Source organism: Calidris pugnax, unplaced genomic scaffold (assembly GCF_001431845.1).
Source record: "Calidris pugnax isolate Ruff unplaced genomic scaffold, ASM143184v1 scaffold20, whole genome shotgun sequence".
Taxonomy (NCBI): domain Eukaryota; kingdom Metazoa; phylum Chordata; class Aves; order Charadriiformes; family Scolopacidae; genus Calidris; species Calidris pugnax.
The window spans coordinates 13,846,585-13,867,537 of record NW_015094510.1 but is presented as its reverse complement, the minus strand read 5'-3'; the positions used below and the strand labels follow the sequence as shown (position 1 = coordinate 13,867,537).

The following is a 20,953-nucleotide window of genomic DNA, read 5'->3' as shown; positions in this document are numbered from 1 at the left end:
TGAAGGGAGATGGACAACAAATATTTAACTTTTTAATTGATACTTGATCATTCTTGCAATTCTGCATAGATCTAGGAGAAGGATTGGTAAGATATTTAGCATTTATGATGTGATAGTTATTTCTGTGCTGTATCTGGGCAGGATTAATTTCAAAGCCTTTGACAAATGCTTATTATTTCTAGATATTTGGAACCCGTTTTTCCCTGGCAGAAAAATGAGTGATGTAGCCAGGGAAGAATTTTCTATTGGAATTTACTCGTAGCCATCTAAAAATTCATTGAGATTTTGTACTGCAACTGCTTATTTATGATTTTTTTTTTTTCCCCTGTCTGAATGGTTCTCTGAGGGAATATTAGCGTGAGGGGGTAAAATGTGAATTGCCATGGTTTGACACACAGTTGATTATGTATTTGAATGTCTCATCTATCTCTTGCATGAGTGAACCCCAAAAATAGAAATCCGGATACCTTCCACTTGAGGATTTTGGTTTTTCACAACTGTGACTTTTGAGTAGTTCCTGAAACTTTTTATATCCTTAAGGTTTTCAATAATGTAGCTGTAGCTGAAAAAAATCTATGTACTTAAAGAGCTGTTATTGAAACCAGGATTATTAATGAGTCGTGTTACATCTCTTCTACTGTGTTTGCAGTATAGTGTTTTCTGTATCACTAATGTGGCTATTAGTTTATAAAACCTAAAACAGATATCATAGCTTTAAAAATCTCCAAATCTTTGATGTTTAAAACCTTATTTTATTATACATAATATAGAAATGTAGTGTGAAATGCCCATGATAATTTCAAAGTCTTTGGCCTAATTTAAATAAATCACTGTCTTTAAAGGGCCCCAAATGACTGTAAGCATTTACTTGATAACTAGGGAGGAGCAATTTAGTCTCCTTAATTCTGCTTATGGATTTGAATTAATACAACTCAACACTTAAAAATCCTACAGAACCTTCCAAAGAAAAAGCCCTAGCCAACCAAAAAGTTCATGCTAATATTCATGCTTCAAGAGGAGTTACATTATTTGCTTGCTTGCTCTTTTGGTTTATTTAGTAGTCTTGGCATACAAGTGTCTAGTCTAGTCACGCAATGTGTCCCAAAGCATCCTTATGAAAATGTCTGGAAGTCAATAAAAAATAGCATCCCTCAATATTACTTCCAATCTTTGCACTTGTTGGAACTGGCTCTTTGAAGCTTCTGTTTCTGTTCACACTTTTTTTTTTTTTTGTCTTTTGGTGTTTGTTGGGTTAAGTCATAAAGATAGATAAAAGAAAATTCACACATTTTCTGTAGCTGTCTCTTGGCTCTTCAGTTTCAAAACAAGTAGTTATAAATTAAAAAATACCGTTATTGCACAGATCCAAGACTGCATCAGTTGGAGAAGATTTACCATCTTCACTTAATGTTTTACACTCTTGAAATTAAAACTTTAAGATGCAAGCTTTTTATGTGATGCCCTAGTTTTGCTGTGTATAGATTTTTAGTTACGAATCAATAATAGACTGTTCCCGTCAGTGAAGGTGTGCTATACTGCCTGGAAGAGATTCTTGACAAATAGAGAAAAGTTTCCCCTAAATTGGGAAATATCAAATTGTGACACATGTGTAAACAAGAAAGTTTACCGATTTGATAATGAAGTGTCAGAATGATATGTTAAATATAGTTACTTCATAGCCTTATGGCACACTGTGCTTCACTGTGCGATAGTTCCTGTAAAAAAAAAAAGCCTGCTTTTCCAAAAATTAGTATACAGGTCTCTTACATGTAGCTTCTGTTTCCTATGATTAAGTACAAGTACCACTGCTACCCACCTTTTGAAAAATGGGCAGGAAGAGTGGAAGGTGATTGTTTGTTGCCAGCCTTGCCTGTTTCCAAGCCTCAGAAGTGGGTACACTGGAACATCTCACAGCTTGCTATTCCTTTTGTAGCTTCTGACTCCTTTCTGCTGTCTGACTCTGCTTTGAGCAGTGAGGTTGGTCTAGGTGGTCTCTAGAGATCCCTTCCAAACCAACCAGGTGGTGATCCTCTGAGAAATTCAATCCACTTTTGTAAATTGTTCTTTTATATTACTTACGCAGCAAGGAAGCATGATTACTTGTTTGGTGATTCTATTTTTTTTTTTAAACAAACATAGAAATTGGGACCTGTGGTGGTAAAACAGGAACTGAAGGTGGTGCTTCACTACAACAGAGATAACGTTCTTCCTCCATCACAGAACTGAAACCAAAAATCTTAAATATTTTAGGTTGATGTGTAGACTGCTAAGCCTGACATATTAGTGCTCTTAAGCTTGCAGATAATTCTTGTTTCTTTTTAACGCCTTTAATTTACTCTTGGTACACATCTGCATTTTATTGAGATTTTTTTTTTCCCCTAGAAACTTTTTTCAAGAAACTTGATGTAGATACTGCTGTAAATTCCAGTGACTGGCTTGGTTCAAACAGCTTGCTTCCTTCCTAAGGTTCCTTTACCTTTCTCTGTTTGCTGTCTGTATCTTTGCCTTCCTCCCTGACCTGTCAGTTTGCTTTATTTGAAGCCTTCAGATGGGATGTTTTGAGAAGGGAAAAGGAAAAGAGATGTGGTGAATTCATCTTAGGATTTTATCTTCGTTAAGCCCACAATTCTGGCACTGTCCATATTTAGTTTATGATTATATGACATTATGTGATCGTCAGTTTGAGTTAAAATTAGCAAGTTTTAGCAACCTATAGAATTTCTGTACAGTTTTATATGTTAAGTGTTACTAATGTGAATATTTATTTTTAATGAATTTTAGTTTACTACACCGTAGTTTGAGAGAGAACATGTAGTTTTCTGTAAAGTAAAATTTCTAGAAGCACCATAAGGAAAATTACTGCTCTTTCTGCTCTATAACTAAGATTAGTTTAATCCTTTGTTGCCTTATAGCCATATCATGTCCACTTTCCTGACTCCTTTAGTCTTGGAATCCCCAGTGCAATCGGTAAAGCCGTCTTGACCTCAACCCTTTGGGATTGAGGGGTTTTTAATTTTGTTATGCATATTTTCGGGGAGACCTCTAAGGAAAGAAAATGTCTTGGTTTTGTTCTTGTGTTCCCATCTCCTTTTCACTGGTGCTTGTAAAGGAGAACAGAAGCTTGAAGTAAAGAACTATGAAGTTTGACAGAGTATTGCAGCAGAACCTGCTGATCTGCTGTTGTCTGTTTGTCAACTCTTCTACTTTTCTTGGTGCTCTGTTACCCCATTGCTTTGGGCAGCATCCTGTAAACTTCTGGGGAGCTGTCAACCTGTGCAACTCTGAAACTCCCTCCAGAGGAGGCAGCAGCTTGGGAGGTGTAGTTTGTCACATAAGCAGAGAACATATCCATTGGGCTTGGTGTATCAGAAAGCATCAAGGGATCATTAACTCAAACAAGGTATTTTAGGTCTGATATTTCCAGATAATTCTAGCTTTGGAAAGTTTCTGTTCTTTGCTTTCCTCTCCTCATTCTGTGTCTTCTGAACTGGTAGAGAATGTGGCATAAATGCATGATTTGGTGAAAATAACATGCTCAGACTTTTGTTATACTAGTAATTCAGAACTTGTTAGGTTTTTTTGTGGTTTTACTTTGGCCAGTGAGCAGACCAGAGTGGGTGTATTGGAGCCAAGAAAATGGAATATGCTTTTGAATCCTTATTCAGATTTATTCAAACTATTTTTTTTCCCTGTTTGTTGAATTGCTAAATGGCTTTGGTAGATAACTTGAGGCAAAACAAAAGTGGAGGAATTGGCAGCTGCATGTCCCTCTTCAGACACCCTTATTTGAGCTTGATGGTTACCTTTTCATGAACCTTTGTGAAACTTTTTGAAAAAGCTAGGATGTTCAGTATTAAAAGAAACGGGGGAGAGCAGATATCTGTAAGTTTGTCTTCCCCTTCCCAGATCCTGTATTTTGGGGTCAGATTATGTTACCATGACAACAGGACTTTCACAAAATATTGGCCTGGTTTCACATGGTGAGTTTTTAAAGATACATTAGTGTTATGGCTGAGAACTTGCCAATATTTCAAATGTCATCCTGAATGTACCTTGATGAGAGAAAGTCTAAGGATCAAATCAGTGCGAGAAACAAACCAATGATTGTAGCCTCCTAATTGAGTTAAATTACCTCATATACTAAATTTTTTTCTGAGGTTGTAAACTATCTGAAAACTATAAGAAGGTGCTTTTTTTAGATACACAGCATAGGAACTAGGGAAAGCTCAGCAAAACCACATAAAGAATTCTTTGGTATTTCTGCTGCAGTCTTAGGTTGAGAACTCCCAAATTATTCTTTCCAACTACCCTTTTTGCTATGCTTTTTTTTTTTAAATGTTGAATTCTTTCTAAGAGAGTATGCACTATCTTTCATAAATGTGATTTTGCTTCTATGGAATTATTTTGAACACTGGTTTGTGTTAGGTAAACCAAAAATAAGGTAATATACAGTGAAGGGCCTCTGTTCCTCCCCAGCCTCAGAGGACTGGGAAGAAACAATTTTTTTTTTTTTTTTCAATGAAGTTCTCTTGTACTTTTGATTCATCTGTTGCATTCCATTATGTTTCAGCTTCATGTTCTAGTAAAACCTCTTTGGTTTTAGTTGATTCTTTATTTCATGCCGTCTCTTGGATTGTATTTATTCAGCGCAGACTAGTCTCACTTCATATTTTTCTAAAACGCGTTTGTATTGAGGGGGTCTCAAAGGAAGAATGCTCCTGAAATTGAGCCAAGGATACTTCAAACTGGGCACTCAAAACCATTTGCAGTCAGAGAACACTTTCAAAACATTTGTCCATGCTTTGATTAGTTAAAGAGGAAGGGATTTCTAAAATGTTGGGTACTTAAAACCTGGGAACTTAATGTTCTTCTCCCCCAGTACAAGCAATTAAAAGAAATGTGGGAAAGAACAGTTATATCTATTGCAAAGTACTCTTAACATGGCCTAATTTCTTCTAAATGCTTGACTGCCAGCTCTGGTAAGTGCTAATATGTGCATTGATCATCCAAAAAAAAAACCAACAACAAACCACCAAAAAAACCCAACCCCTACATGTCAAAATTGCATTAAAATTTGACTCTGTAAATTCAACTGATCAAGGTCTTTGAAATACAGCAAAAATAAGAATGTGTACTGGTTATAAGTTTTGAAGACTGAAAGTTGTCTTTCTGAGAATCCCCCTACTTTGGTTATTTAAGCCTTGATAACCTGATTTTTCAAAATCTCCATTGTCAATTGTCATGCCTTTTGTTTGCTTGCTTAATGTGTGCCTCTGTTAGGAAAGCTTTGGTTTCAGAGTTTAGTACCTGTTATACCTTTCAGTGTTTTTGAACAGTTTTGATACTGTCCTTCATACAGCCTAAAGTTGTAAAATGGAAATCATAGCAAAAAATGTTTTGCCAGCTTTGCATATTATTCAGAAGGATAAATTTTAATATTAGCAGCTCTCTTGTCAAGCATAGCAATCACTGCTTTTAATAAATGTTCTCACTGGTAGGCACTGTTGTATGATATTAGAATGGCTCTTAAGTATTTGGCAAATAAGGTGGTGTTGAGCAGACTACATTCGAACAGTGTTTAAAACCAAAAAACATATAGGCTTGCATCAGATCATGAAAGAAAAGCTGAATTGTACTTAAAAATAGCATGGCTGATGCAATAGCCAGGCTAATGTTGAAGCCCAAGTATTATACCCATAACATTGGCTCCATTCCTGCCAGTGGCTTCATAAATGAAGAAAGTTAATGCTGCAAGAGCGTTCAAGTCGGTGGAGTTCACTCCAGTCCATGGCTCTGCTACAGGGAGAGAGTAGGATGTAGGAAGCAACCTTAAAAAGATTTGAGTTTGAAGTCTGTGTTGTCGTTGTGAAACAAGTAAAAAGCTCCATGAGTACTGGAGTTAAAAAAAAAAAATAAAAAAAATAAAAGGGGTGGGGCCTGTGTGTAGAGTTTCTAGGGATTTCTACCAGAAGTCTTCTTGACAGTGGCACTGCAGTTATCCTTTTCCTATTCCCATCCTGCTCTTCCCTTGCCCCCCAGTAATTTCAGTTCTTCTCGTATCTTTCCTCTGCCTTCCTCACTGTAGTTTCCTTTCTTTGCTTTGTGTCTTTCGGTTTGCTGGCTGCCTAAAAAAACAACCAAACTGCTGAGGCTGCTGCTGTCTCAGCTTGGGATGTGCTACCTGGATAGCTGGTCATTGTCCATCAGAATGAGGAACATCACGAGTGCTTCTTGCCATCCCTTACCTTGTGCTTGTAGAGGTCGAAACAGGGCTATGCTGGTCTACTCCATGGCTTTCATGACACTCTCCTATTTTTTGGGGTGTCAAGCTGGATTTGAATTAAATAGTGGCTTGAACGGTTGTTTTGTAGGGACACACAGCAGAAATTCTTGGGTTGTCATGTTCTTTTGTTTTGTTTTTTTTGTTTGTTTGTTTTGAAGACCCACTAAAAACTGAGAGAGTTCTATGTGTAGTGGGCACTAATCTTGCAGAGTCTGAGGGGTTTATCATTGCAAACCATTGAACTGCAGTAACTAGAAATTTGCAAGTCTATGGAATTATAAGCTGTGTATAAAGTAAACTTCTAGTAAATTTTAGTAATTTACTAAACAAAATGAATAATTCCAATAACAATAAACTCATCTCCGTATTTTATGATAGCTATGAGCCCTCTTTTCCTATAACTTGTAGTTTTTTGTGTTTGATGTTAGCTAGTACTCTGAAATTAAGCTTGTGAGAATTTGGCTTCCTCATAGTAACTCTGGTTCCTCCCATTGAATTGTGTACTTTGTGACTAGGCCATGTGGAGATGGATCACTGACGTCCTTGTCCATAGTGTCATGTTTTTACCTCAGATTAACTTTGTTTACACTATACATTCCATGCTTCAAATGAACATGTTACAGTAGTTTAAATTGGCCTTACGATAGACGTAAAACAGGGCAGTTGGATGATACTGACTTCTGGTTGCTAGCTGCTAAATAGACGTTTGTTTTTTTTTTTTTTTACATTAATATGCTCAGAATAACCATTTGATCTAAGTGGTAAAGAAGAGGGAAGGAATATGTGTTTTGTTAATGCATGCTGGGGAATGGGTGGAGAAAGAAGACATGAAGTGGTTGTCTGCAGTGAGAAGGATGTTAAGATTTACATTTGGTCTCTTTACTTCCCTTTTAAAATACTTAGCTTTCTCAATAATGAATTTTACAACTGTTTATTAAGTTGCAGTTAAAGATTAATCGTATGTTTGCATACCTTTTTACTCTATACTCAGTAGTATTTTGCTGCAGTTAGAGCTGTAGGTACGGTGGAGCTCACAAATCTCTACAGTCCAGTTAATGATTCATTTCCTTAAAGGCCACCAAGGTTATCATGGTTAAATTATTGGCTCTTCAAGAACGGTCTGCCAATGTATATACTGCTCACAGGTGTTCAAGTGATTCCACTGGAGTTTGGGGAGTGTACCCTTCCCCATGTCCTCCTCCTCCCCCTGCAGTCCTCTCTGCTCCCATTTTGGACATGGGAAGCATCTTCTGTATAGTTTTGTTGAATTCAGAAAATATGTTTCATTGCATGTTAACTGCTGTTAAGTACGAAAAATTATTACTTGATTTTGATAATGAGACTATCAATATTTTGTTAGTGCGCTTGATTTTTCTACTGCACCCCTTTTTCTGTCTACATATTTTAAATGTACAAGAGGAAAATATTTAATGAATGAAAATGTCGAGTCATAATATCAATAATTGATACATAATGATACATTGCTGGAAAAGCAGACTTTTGATTAGCATAGGGTTGAATGTGCTGTATTTCTGAAACCTGCATTCAATTAATGTGAAAAAAAAATTGTTATAATTCTGTATCGCAGTGTGCCGTTTAGTGCTCACCCCAATACTTCATATAGCTTCTCGCTAACAAAGCTGTGCATTTGCCTATGTAAGTGCCATTAGAATGCATTTTATTGGGTACCATATATGATTCTTTTGTCGTGCAGGCTGCTTAAATATATATGCAGGCTTTATTTTATAAAATAGAAGGAAAGATCGTAACTGGTAAATGGCAATTCCCTGATGACTTGAAAAAAGGACATTAAAGATTGCCAAGGCCAGGAATAGCAGACTGTTACAGTAAGTCACATCTTGAAGTATGAAGTTGGCAGTTCTGTTTGAGGAATTTTTCTGCTGGACTGAATTCTACAATAAAAATAGTTAAGAAATAAGAGAAGATTACCTGATGTCCACATGTAAAATTATATACATGAAGTAATTGTATAATGCTTGTCCAGCAAAAAGGTGGGGGGAGGGGGGGGAACAGTTACATACTACTAAACTCTGGTCTAGTTTGTAAAATGCTTATGGGGATTTCAGTTATGCAGATATTAAACTATGAATTAAGAATAATTTAAAACTTGGGGATATAGCTATTTGGAACAGTGACTACACTTAAAATACAGACTCATTCTCAGCTGAATTCTATGTAATGTAATGCTTAACTCAAGATTAATGCCTCTAGAGAATGAATTTTGAGCACATGCCAGCAATGAAGGACTTTTACTTTATTAGGCATCTGCGTTGCATTTTTCTTTACGTTGGCCATGTCAAACTTTGTCACATTCACTATGCTTTCCTTTTTGTACATTTCAGTAAACTAGAAGATGGAGTTTGACTTAAATTAAGAGTGTGAAAGGTGGTTTTCTAATGTGAACATTTTTGCACATGGAAGTAATGGCAGCATGGAATGCTTGTGAGATTTTTTTTACTCTTTTTTTTGTTTTGGTAGCTAGGAAGCAATTAAGTAGAAAATACAATAGTTTGCATGTAATACACAACTCAAACCTGAGAACTTTAATGCAGATCTCTCTTGGTCCTGCTGCAAACTAATTTTAGAATCTTGCCTTAAAAAGAAAATGTGATGGAAGGAAAGGAGCCTTAGTGGTCTTTTATAGGAGAGCTGATCCTAGCAACTTTCAGGCAGAAGCTTTTTATTAAATAGAAAAACTGTTTTGAGGGAACGCTGGCCTTTACATTTTGGCATAGAAATTGGAGATCAGGCGACTAATTTCATGCTGGAAGAGAGTCATGTCAAGAATATCTCTGGTGTGTGGTGTCGTCAGACTTGCTTCAAAATAAACTGTCCACATTGTATGTATTAATCATATACAGAAGTGTTCGGTAATGATTCAAATGGTGGGGTTTTTTATCAAGAGGGGTTATGGTGTCTTGCGTGTTTGCCCGAGTGTGTGGGAAGCTCTTTTTTTATCTGCCCTGGATTGTGTTTATTTTGGTCAATGAAGTCTTGACTCAAGCGATGGAAAGAGGGTCCTGTGAGATTCAGGGTACGGTTAAACACTCTCCAAGCCAGATCAGTCAGTGGGGTAAGTTTCTATTTTGGTGTGGTTGTTCGATGTCTGTCTTTTTCCCGGTTGTGAACGATTTTGTGAAAGCAGTAAGCCTAGGCTAGATCCTTAATGTGTTTTCATGTGTATTCTTTTGTTAATATGACTTGATACTGTTGTTGTTTTTATTTCTTGCACACAACCTAAACCAAGTGCTAATATTTCAACAGATACAGAATGACAGTCAAACATTGCACACTGGTATATGCCTGTGAAGAGGCACTGCCAAAGTTAATTGTGTCTAGTGCAAAAGCTGGGAGTTCTGGCTGATCACAGCAGGTAGGTGTGAAGGTGCTTGCATGAAGAGAAGATACAGGGGCAACTCAATGCAAACAGTTTTAATTACACAGAGCCAAATGGTACATTTCAAATGGCCTTAACATCAGCTGCTTTATGAATGTTTTTATTATAAAACTTGTGGTGGTCTGATTCCAAGTCGTATTTGAGAGAATTACACAATTTTAATTTGATACTAAAATGTGGGTGAATTCGAGGCATTAGACCAATAAGGAAAATTAAGTCAGCAAATCTTCAGAAATCACTTAATTAGCTAATTAAAGACAGCATGTTTTGTGCAGTGGTAGCAGTACAATATAATCTAGAATGCCTATGTACTGTTAACACCTACTAGGTGAAAATAAAAAAAGGAATGTAATCCTAATCTAAAACATGACTGACTGCACATGAGACTTTTAAAACTTACAGTCTGACTCTTAGGTTCAAGATTTATATTGCAGAGATATCATGGTGTGCTTGCACCTCATTTGCAAGTCACGACTCTAAATTGGTTTCTGTCTCCACTGTCACCAGCTCGTGTTAGACAAAAGTAAGCCTTAGTTACATCACACGCTTCTTAGTGCTGGAGAACTCACACAGCTTACAATAGCATTTGACATCAGTTTGTGTCTCAGCAGTAACAGTCACTGGAAAACTCAGGCTGGTTTTGGCTGTAAAGTCCTTATTGCTACTGAAAACAAGGGAAGGCTCAAGCCTGTTGGTCAGATTGCACGACAAATTTGGACGCTCTGGAGTCAGGAAGCTCTTTTAACGTGAAAAAATGTAGAAATTAGTATTAGATATGGGAAGTACATCAGTGCTCAATTCTGAAATGCATATTTTGAGTACTTTCCAAAGTAGAACTTCTCAAAAAGCAACTTTTAAAGTAGCAATTCACTTGTTTAGCTTTTATTTTCCAGTGCATCCATGTTGCATTAATCTATTAAATATGTATATATTTGAGTAATTATTGCATGAAAAGGGTATTTTTGCTGTATTTGAGTTCTTCAGCAATCCCACACACCAGAAGAAAGTAATGAAGGAGAAGACCAAGAGTCAAAACCTACAGAGAAAAGCCTTGAGCTTTCTCACCTGAAAATTCAGTTTGAATCTCACCCCACCCTGCCCAAAAAATCCAAAACAAGAACAACAAAAAAAATCATGGTCATCCAGTCTGATGTGGCTGTTGAGCGGTACTGGAATCATTCCTCTTAACATTGCTGATGTGTAGTATTTCAGCTTCCAGGTTCTGCAGATAGACTGACTGAAAGACCCTGACCAGAGAAGTGTAGGAATTATGTGAAGATTGAGAAGTCAGTACAATGGTGCTTTTTTAAAAAAAAAAAAAGTGTAAGAAATTTATGTAAGCTAATTGCATGTAAATAGAATCACATTAAATCAAGCAAGCCATGTATTAAGAGCTAAAAAGAAAAATACGAAGACAATGTTAAGAAACTACAGATTTTGTGCAATTTCTTCAAATAAATTCAAGGTATACATAAATACTGTAACCTTTGGTGGCTTTCTTAAGGAGGAAAAAAGTGAATAACTTGGCATTGTATGATGTCTTAAAAACACTGATTTCCTTTTTTAATTTTTTTTTAATACTGGCTCATGCACTCTGCCCAGAAGCATAGAATTTCCCTAAGGCTGAATGAGGGTCTGTCTTTATGACAGAAATGTGTATTAGTGCCAGTAAAGTCTATTAATCTGATTCAAAATGTAGGTTAGTTAGGCCAAAAAAAAAAAAGTTTGCTCTCAACTCTACTTGGCATACAAAGTTGACAAGAAAAAAAATGTTAATAAAGACATTTAAAAATATTATTTCAAAACAGTTTTTAAAGATGAAAACATAATTATAATATTGTTTAAAAAATACTCATTTAATTTTACAAAGTTGATGCAACTATGAATTGGAATTATTTTTACAAGGTGGTATTTTCTATAATCAACCAATTATGCAATTTTATACTGCTAGTTCACACCAAGTTCAGAAAAGCTGTAGCTTTTTACTGGTCCTAAACTGGCAAGAGGAAGGGTGTTTCAGGGATTGGTACCTGTGCCAGTCTCAAGTAGGTGGTGTCGGACAGTTAGTCTGATAATCCAGACAATTCTGTGGCCCTCTCTGGTTTTCTGTAGGCCTTTAAAGAAGTTGAACACAAAACATTTCTGGAGAGAGGCTAAATGCTTTGAAACAAATTCCGAGAGTCAGAAAGTCAAGATTCCTGCCATTCTATTTGTCTGCAAGTTTAGCTTTTAATGATGGGTTGCATGACACTTAATCTTTCAAAATCAACACATTGATCAATTGTTTTGCTGTCTTTTTTCCATCTTGGCACTCGATAACGTTATCTGGTATAGCTGTTGTAACGTTTAATGACTTCTTCCCTTCTCTCCTGTCAATTCCCCTCTTCCCCTTCCCACCCAAAAAAACCAAAACCAGGAAGTTTTGGGAAACCAGTGTTTTTTTCATAGTATCAGTAGCTTGGAATTTAAACAATCAGACTTACATCACTCCTGTTGATACTTTAATATGCATGTCATGTTGGTGCTAGTTTCCAGGAGAAAGATGCTTTGCTAAAATTTGTTGTTCTTCCAATGTTTATTTTGAATAACAGTTCAACTGGATCCTGGTGCATAGATCCTGCAGCGGGTTTGCAGCCTGCACGTATTTCTAGAGGTATGACTAACGGCAGCAGGGGAACAACTTCTTAACCTAGAACAAGTTTCATTTTAGGAACTGCGAGTACTCCATATGGCTAGTTGCACTTTAAATCTAAAATAATTGCATGATGCTTTATGATTTCAGTTGGAGGGTTGAGAAATAGTTGATCTAGCCGTGGGTAACATGAATCGGATGTGGCAGTTTGTGTTTTGTTTCCATGTTCTTTCAGTTGGGTCTTGCAGTTGTTGGAGCTGCAGCATTAAAAATAATAATAATAATAATAAAGTATTGTTGCTTATAGTCTATACCATTTACCAAATACACAGACTCAGTTTTTTGCTTATTTTGCAGATGCTATTTTGTAGAATTTACTCACAATTGTTTAAACTTTTCTTTACTGGCTGTGGAGCAGAAGCACACTGATGCGGAAAGCTGGGGATCGCTCTTCGCTGGCTCTTGAATTAGTGAGTAGCAGTGAAACCTGCTATGTAGACAAGGAAGGTGGAAGAAAGCACTAAAGGGAGTTTTCCTCCCAGAATATCTATCAACAGTCAGGTCACTATGGAAAGGCATTGCAGAGATTCCTTCCTTTGCCCAAAGATGAGAACACTGATTGTAGGATTCCTTACCTTCTTCTGTACGCTCAGGAACAGAACTACCAGTGCCTTTCCTGACTTCATGTATATCTGAAGATCATCAACTTAAGTTGTTTTTGTGTCATCACAGCCGTAATTTCTTCCTGCTCCAACTAGAAAGATCCCATCACAGCCTGCACTTGAGGTAAATCAGCAAACTCTACAGTACAGTGACTGAGAAGAGCTTTGTATATTCAACTCCTTAAGTTGGCTTAACATCCCATCTCAGTAGCGTGAATCACGTCTGGTGATTGATGTGAGGCAACAAAAAAAAACCAGCCCACCTCTCCCAAAATTCTTGTAGGGGAGATGTACATACTTTGGATGGTTTATTCTAGACATCTTTTCCATTCTTTTAAATATTTAGAAGAGCACAGGAGTGTTTATTAGCATTTCTCCTGTCAAAATGCAGGAAGATGTAGTTGTTTCAGCCTGAAATACATATCTGAATATAGAAATCAATCAGGCTAGTATTTGTGATAGAATGCAAAGATTACCAACCTCGTTTATTCTTTGGAGTTCAAGAAAAGTCTGTTCAAGGGAAGAAAGATGTATGAAAGGATAAAAACTAGAAGTAAAAGGTTTTCCCTTTCTTGGAAAAGGAGAGATATTATGCCCTTGATGTAAGGAAAGGGATTTAAAAACAAATGATTCCTAACAGCATGTTTCAGCTTGATCTTCCAGAAACTGTTTTGTTGTTAGCCTCTTTCCATGAGGAAATCACTAATTGACAATGTCCTCATAAATGCTTTTTTCCCCACACTTAAATTTTACATTGTTTCTTTGTCTCTTCTGCTGAAATGCTACATCAGTAGAATAAGACCATGCAATCCACTCTTCTCCATCTCTGAAACTTCAATAGGCGATTTTGATTTCGTACTGTGCAGTATATTAAAGGTGATCTGGAGTCTTTTTCTGGTGGATAGGATCTTTCCCCAGTGAAAGAGCATTTCTCAAAGGCAGCCTTATCTTGATACTTCAGAGGCCCCAGGCAGATTCCTGTGTGAAAGGAACCTGCTATAAGCTGGGTCAGGCTGCTTCCTCTTGGTTGATTTGCTCTGATAACCCTCTGTTACTTTGAGCTGGAAAAGAATATTGACTTCAGAAGTGTTAGTAGTGTTTGTAGGCTTCAACACATCACCTGAAATCAAGCCTATAATGCTGTATCTGGCATTGTAGTTATGAATTATAGGTAACAAGTATTAGCAACTTGAAAAGTTCCTGAGATTCAAGGTATTGCAAGTTATCTGATAAAAAAGAACCTTATTTTCACAAGGGAATCTTAAGAAGAAAGGTACTGTCAATTATACTGTCCTTTTATGACAGTTTCTTAGCCAGGAATTACACAGCAGTAGAAACTTGCATTGAATGTGTTCTGTTTATTATATTTTTCTCTTTTATTTTTGTCTTGTATCCTCTATCTTACTGGAAGAGGAGAGTATAAATGTCATCCTGGAGACATCTGTTGGCCAAGTGCATTTATGTGTGTTGGTCAGTTATTCTTTCCAAACAGAAAGATCTTCTTTCACAAAAACACGCATGTGGAATGAAAAAACTGAACCTGGCTCTCTAAAGCTGATCTGAAATAATCAAAAAAGCGACGTTATGTCAAATTGAAGGCACAGGAACACATCTTGGTCTCAGGTTGTTGGAAAAAATCATGAAATTCCACTAAAAGAAAATTTCTTCTATTTTTTTAATTAAATAGTCTTGCTATTTAGAGCAAAACCTCTTACCTTAAATTGAGATACCATCACCATATTCAGTGTCCTCAGAGGAACCAAGAAGCAGAGTCTCTTTCTGCATGCCCAAGCAGTTTCTGTGGTAGAAACGTGCTGATTTTTCTGTTTTAACTACTGTAGGATATCAGATTCTGTCCTTGATGGCTTTATCCATCACCTCTTTGGAAAAAAAAAAAAAAAAAAAGAGGACATCCTGCTGTCTGCTACTCCTTAACTGCAAAAATTACAGTTGCCTTTAAAAAAAAATACATCATCATTGCTTTGGTTTTAATGACAAAACCTAGCTTTTTTTCCAACTTCTCCTTGTACTATTTGGAGCACAATGAAGGAAAGTTTCTTTGGGGAGGGGAGAGCTTATAATTACAGGCCACATGAGATAAACAAAACAGCTTTATATGGTTAGGTAAGTGTGTGCTCTAAAGGAGAGGAGGAAGAAACACCACCAAAATTATCCCAAAATGAATTAAGTGAAATTGCATCAAACATAATGAGTAGCATACCTTCTTGATTAACTATTGGGTTGTACTTTGCCTGGTGTCTTGAGAGCAATGAAGAGCACTGCAGGTAAAATGATAGTGCCTCATCTCAGGCATGCAGCTCAGTGGCTCCCTACATGCAAATACCAGGCACTGTTGCTGTTGTGCAAAAAGGTATTGCAATGGATAGTAACCAGGAAATGCATACACAAGTGGCTATGCATATATGTTGTGTTTTAAGTCCAATGACTTCTGGTTCTTTTTTGTTGCATGTTGGCTCCATGTGGCTGATAAAATTTCAAAGGAGTCTATCCTTGCACGATTGGCAAAGGAGAAAATTTCAGTGCTCTTATGCATTATATTTTTATTGTTCAAGTAATGACAATTAACTCCTAGGATATCTAGGTTTTCAGGAAAAAGAGGAATATTCTGGAAATCCAGATTGCTTCCACAGCAATCATAATGTGCCTAGGTTAAGTCAGAGGTTGTCACAAGAGCATTAAACTGCTCTCAGAATTTGATCTCATTTTGTGAATAGAGCAGAAGACTTGAGATTGAAGTCAAGCCTTTACAGTGAGTTGTAGGTGGGGTTAGGAAGTCATTGGTGAGGGAAACATTCAGGTAAGTATGACTGTTTCTTCTTAAAGAGATTATGGGAGACGTTCACTGCATTGCAATAGATGCTATTTTTAATTCACTTGTGAGAAAGTGAAGAGAGGAAAGATTTGGATTTTTTTTTTCCAAGAAATGAGCACTTAAATGTTTCTAATTTTTTTCCCCCTCCACCTACATCTACTTGTAACAAACTGAGAGAACTTTCTGGACGAAGCATCTTATGATTGATCTCATCTATTGGTAGATGTCTTAAAAGTCTTGAAAGTTCACAGCTCAACACTTTGGGGTTTTTTTTGGCATCAGAGCATGAAAAAAACCTGCATGTCTAGTACTCATCTCTTGTCATCCCCCCCTCTATTGCAGTGACTATGTGTATGTCTCTGTGTGGCAGAAAAATGAGGGAATGCAGATCATGATTCAAGAAGTTACCAACTAGCACTTTTCCTTCCCCTCCAGTCTTTCTGCCTCCCTATCCTGGAAGTATGGAGTCCCTGCCTCAGCCTACGGCTTCATTCTTTTTCCAGCTGCCCACAAAAGTAAAGAACCAATGTGAGAGTTTGAAGAAAGAATCCGCTCAGAGGACTGAGTCTCAAGCAAAAGCTCCAGGTTGCAGACTCAGAAAGAAACTTCCTTTGGGGAAGGATCTGCTTCCAGGATTTGCTCGTCTCTTTTTCCTTGGGCAAACAGAGTTCTTGAAGCAAACAACAGGGTTGCAGGTAGGTAGGGCCCCTTTGAAACTGCCATCCGCTCAGGTGTGAAGGATGGACTTTATGCTGTTTCTCTATGCTTTTTTTGTTGATGTTGTCTTCCACTTCTCTAGGCTGAGAGAGGGAAAGAGTGTGAGCAGTTGAAAGAAAAAATGTGGGGGAGAGAGAGAGGAGAAAAAAATACCCTGGGCACTTGGAAAGTATGTCCTTATGCTTCTGTGTAAGCTTCCTGTCCATGGGGTCATATTTGTACTTCAGTTCTTTGAAGCACTAGTGACATTCTTTGTCTGACCCTTTTCTAGGCTGGAAGCTAAGTCAAGAGCAAAAAACAGGTGGCTGGGGCCATGGTATGGCCAGTGATTGTATATGGCCCATAGCCACACAACTGTCATCTCCTCCCTGTCTCTTTACACCAGTGCTAGGTTTGATTGTGCAGTAGGGTGGAGACTGCCAAATGGGTTTGAAATCTGACTTGGTTCCCAGCACTGAAAAAGTTCCCCGGTTCTAAACATGTAAATACCTTCTTCCTTCAGAGGAACCTGTGGCTGCTGGGTGTGTTAAGTCCTGTTCCCTTTGTCCATGTGAAGGAAATAGACAGGGATGTGCTGTTTTAGGGGATGTGCTATTAACCCACAAGATGGGCAGTCCCTCAAGCCCAGAGAAGGGGAATCAGTAGAATCAGCTCAGGTGAATTCTGCCTTCCTCGCTTCACGCTGTGCAGAGCAACAGCCTCTTCCTTGCAAACATCGGTAGCCCGCACTCAGACCTTTCTTTCTCCAGCTATGTCATTGCTGGCCCAGGAAGTTTATTCTAAATTTCCTTTTGATTTTTAGCAAAAGGAATTACTTGAAATTCTAAGGAGATTTTACCAGTTCCTCTTTCGTGCTGAGTTGAAGTCATTTGGAACTATGTTACATGCATTATTACTTTGGTGCATCTTGTGACTCTTCTCTCCCTCTTCATTCCCTCCAAATTGCTTCAGGACACCTTCTAACCTTTATACTGCATCACAAGCCTTCAGCAGAAGATCTTGAGAGCCATTTATGTTGCTGGAAGATGACTGGGTTTGGATCTTGGCCTTCCTTAAGCAGGATCTCCTGACAAAAATGGGATTGGGAAAGAAATGACTCCTTTTTCCATCACACAGAGCCACCCTAGAAATGGAGGCCTAGGCAGAAAATTACTTCTAAATGCATCATTCCTTAGGAAATTTGTTTGGCCTCCCATGGTCCTTTGGTCACAATGTCATAAAGATGTCTTTTATAAAAGCTAAACCTGGCATCTTCCTATCTGAAGATCAAGTCGGTAAAACCAAATTTAAGAGTTTACAGGTCTGATAATGTGATTGGATCTTGCTGTCCCCTGCATAGGAGATGCCACGTGAATCTGTGAAACAGGGTTCTGCTGTGGTTCAGACTGTTATATTTGTAAAGCCTTTTCTACTTATAGTCCGTTTAAATGATTAGAAATAATATTAATAAAGCTTCTTGTGAAAATGGTATTTAATTAGGAAAAATGTCGCAATGGCAATATGGGAAGTTTCTGCATCTTTTGAGGTTTCCTGTGGTTTTGTGTTGAGAAAAGGTACATTTGAGAGCTATGAAAGTGGAAAAATCTTAGATTTTTCTTTAAGAGTGAAAAGTTATTTGTTAGAAAGCAGAAAGCTTTAATTGTTTACCCCCTAAGGGGATTCTATAGTCAAACTTAATTAAATGTCTTGCGAGATCTCAAATAAAAACCTTATGTTTGGCAGTAGTGAACAACACACGCGCATGCCCATGTACTCTTGTTCTTTTTGCTGTAGGAAATCAGTTTTGAAGAATAGGACTTACTTTTAACGTTCAGATTTGAAAAGGTAAAAGCTTTGTTCTGAAGCTGAGTGTGAGAAGGGGTGGCAGGAGGGTGAACCGGACCCTCTGGCAGTAGGTAAAGAGCAGTTTTATTTTCCTGTTCTCTGCTTCAGGCAGTTGGAGTAAACTAGTCAGATGCTTGTGCTTGAATCCAATTAATTTCTTAAATCGGTTACCACAAAACATTGTTTTTTAACCGATGCCTAGATCTTTCATTAAATTCACCAGCGTATTTAAATTGTTGAACAGTTTTAACGTAGCCCTGAGGCTACTGCTTCATGGCAGTTGGGACTCTTTACTATGCTGGAATGCATTGCAGTCTTAGTACATTCTAAAAATAATTGTTCAGATGGTGCTGTTTAAGTACATACTTATGTAGTGAGCCATTTTCACTGGACTTACTGAAATTTGGCTATCTGTTGGATGGCTTTTTAATACCCTTTTTTTGCTGTGAATATCAAAGGTCTTTGTCTTGCTGCTTCTGTGGTTATTGAGTAAAATGCTAAATTTATAACCTGGTATTTTTAGAAAACTGATAGTTGGATGCATGTGTTAAACTATGCAACCACGGTAACACTTATGAACTTTGAAGTTTAAAGAGAAAGCACTTTAATGTATCAAGTTCAATACTTATTTTTTTAAATACATGGGTATATGTACGTGATTACCTTAAAATTGAGTAGTTGTTAAAGGTACAGACATGCATTGTGTGCTGAACAGGACTAATCTAGAAGTTATAAGCTGAAGATCTGGTCTCAGGAATGAATACTAACACCTGTGGCTAGGGAGCTGTACCAGCAGTGCTTTTAGTTGAAAATACCTGTTTTTCTAACTTGTAGTCCTTTTAAGGTTTTATTTCTTTTGTGCCTTTCTTAATAGGTATACTTGCCTCAGCCACAGTTTTTGGTCATTTTGTCCTGTAGTACAAAGTAAATTTAAGACCATCAAATACTTGCAAAAATACTTGTAGTAAAATAATAGGGGCACTGAGGACAGTTCCTGATGTTATTGTCTCAGTTGCTAAAATGACTTTACTCCCCACCTCCTCTCCATAGGCACAATTAAAAAAAAAAAAAAAACCAAAAAAAAAAACAAAACACCAAACCAAACCCCCTGTTGCTGTTCTAGAGTCACTATTTTGATACTTCTTGTCTGTCAGCATTGTGTTAGCATATTGCTATCGTGCTCTGAGTTTTGCAGCTGGAATCCTGGGTTCTTGGTACATCTTTAGAGCAATAACTCCTGCCTTTGTGTTCTTAAAATAATAAAGATGTCTAAAACCATTTTCTTCTTGTTTATATTGTACTTAACATAATTGTATGAGTATTGAGTGACTCTTCTGACGGACTGCAGAATGCCAGGAAGTATGGAAAAAGCACTGTACAAGTTTAGAGGTTTTTAATCCCCAGTGCTAACAGAATTCACGAGGTAGACTTGTAGCGTTCCTATTTTTCCCCTTTCTATTCTCTTTAAGATTACCTGAGCATTTGAGCTACCTAACTCACTTTATGTAATCCTTTACATCTTCTTGACCAGATGCCAACTCCTCCTAATTGTTTCATAGCCAGTCAATAAAATCCTGGCTGTTGACTGCTCCTTTTTTCCTGTCCCAGAAAAGCTATCTTGTTTAACCTGAAAGATTTGCTACCTTCTATCCACCCTCCGTAGTTCATGTTGCAACTCTTTATCTGTTACAGGGTGCTTTGAGAGTGAGGAAGTATTCTGTAAAGATCAGGAAATTTGGGGGAAAATCTTGCTAATGTTGCTACTTCGACCAGAGCTAAACCTGTCGTTTGTGTGAGAGGTGCCTTGTCAGTTTAGAGTAGCTTAGGGAAGGGAGGTGTATCAAAAAATGTGTTCCTTTTGTAAATCAGAAAATGATCTTGATTTTTATAAACAAGAAAATGAGAATGAAGAGCATAGGTTCTGGGGTGTTTATATTCCCTTGCTTTCAGGTGGAGGAGATGGGTACCAAAACATAAGTTTTCTGTGAAATTCTGAAAGCCAGACTGATTCCATCAGCAATGGTGTGCTGTAAGTTGGATTTCACTTTGCTGGTCCCCTTTTCAGGGCATTGGGATCTAAGGAGGTAGCAGTGACAAAAAGTCCCTCTTCAGCTCTTTTTTTTTTTTTTTTGATTGAGGAAAGTAGATTGATACCTTGGTTTGCCAGACCTCTGTTATTGGTCCCTCAAAGAATGAATATGATTTAAGGGTTATTTTAGAAAACTGGTTTTAATTGAAAATTGGAAAAAGGCATTCTCTGAAAGTAATGGTAACAAATGGTTGAACCCTTCCATGGGTTTCTTGCATGGACTTTATGAAGAATTGGCGGCTGCACAGCTCCTGAGCCAGGTCCATAAGTTGGTATCAGCAACATGAGGTGAGTTGGTCAGTTGGTGGGTTATTTCAGGAATTGTTTGGTTATGCTACTTAAGAAGCTGGGTTGTCTAAATGGCATGGAAGGCATTATGAATTAACTGTTTCAGAAATGGGTTTGAAGGCCATATTAAGTTTGTGTTTCTTTTACTGATGACATGGATGCTTCCCTGATGACTTATCAATTTTTTTAATTTGAATATAAAATTAC

At 37.4% G+C, this 20,953-nt stretch overlaps 1 protein-coding gene and 1 long non-coding RNA gene across 4 annotated transcripts in view; both read left to right on the top strand.

Annotated features, from left to right (window-relative positions):
• TSC22D1 (TSC22 domain family member 1) overlaps positions 1-20,953 on the top strand; it is a 96,850-nt gene that overhangs the window by 23,744 nt on the left and 52,153 nt on the right. The gene's annotated exons all lie outside the window — the stretch shown is intronic.
• Positions 9,169-19,491, top strand: LOC106902457. Of its 2 annotated transcripts, XR_001414522.1 has the most exons (3): positions 9,169-9,677; positions 12,293-16,523; positions 17,497-19,491. It is a non-coding gene; the product is annotated as an uncharacterized LOC106902457 (long non-coding RNA). The 2 variants fall into 2 exon arrangements; XR_001414521.1 differs by lacking the exon at positions 9,169-9,677 and having other exon boundaries at positions 11,571-16,523.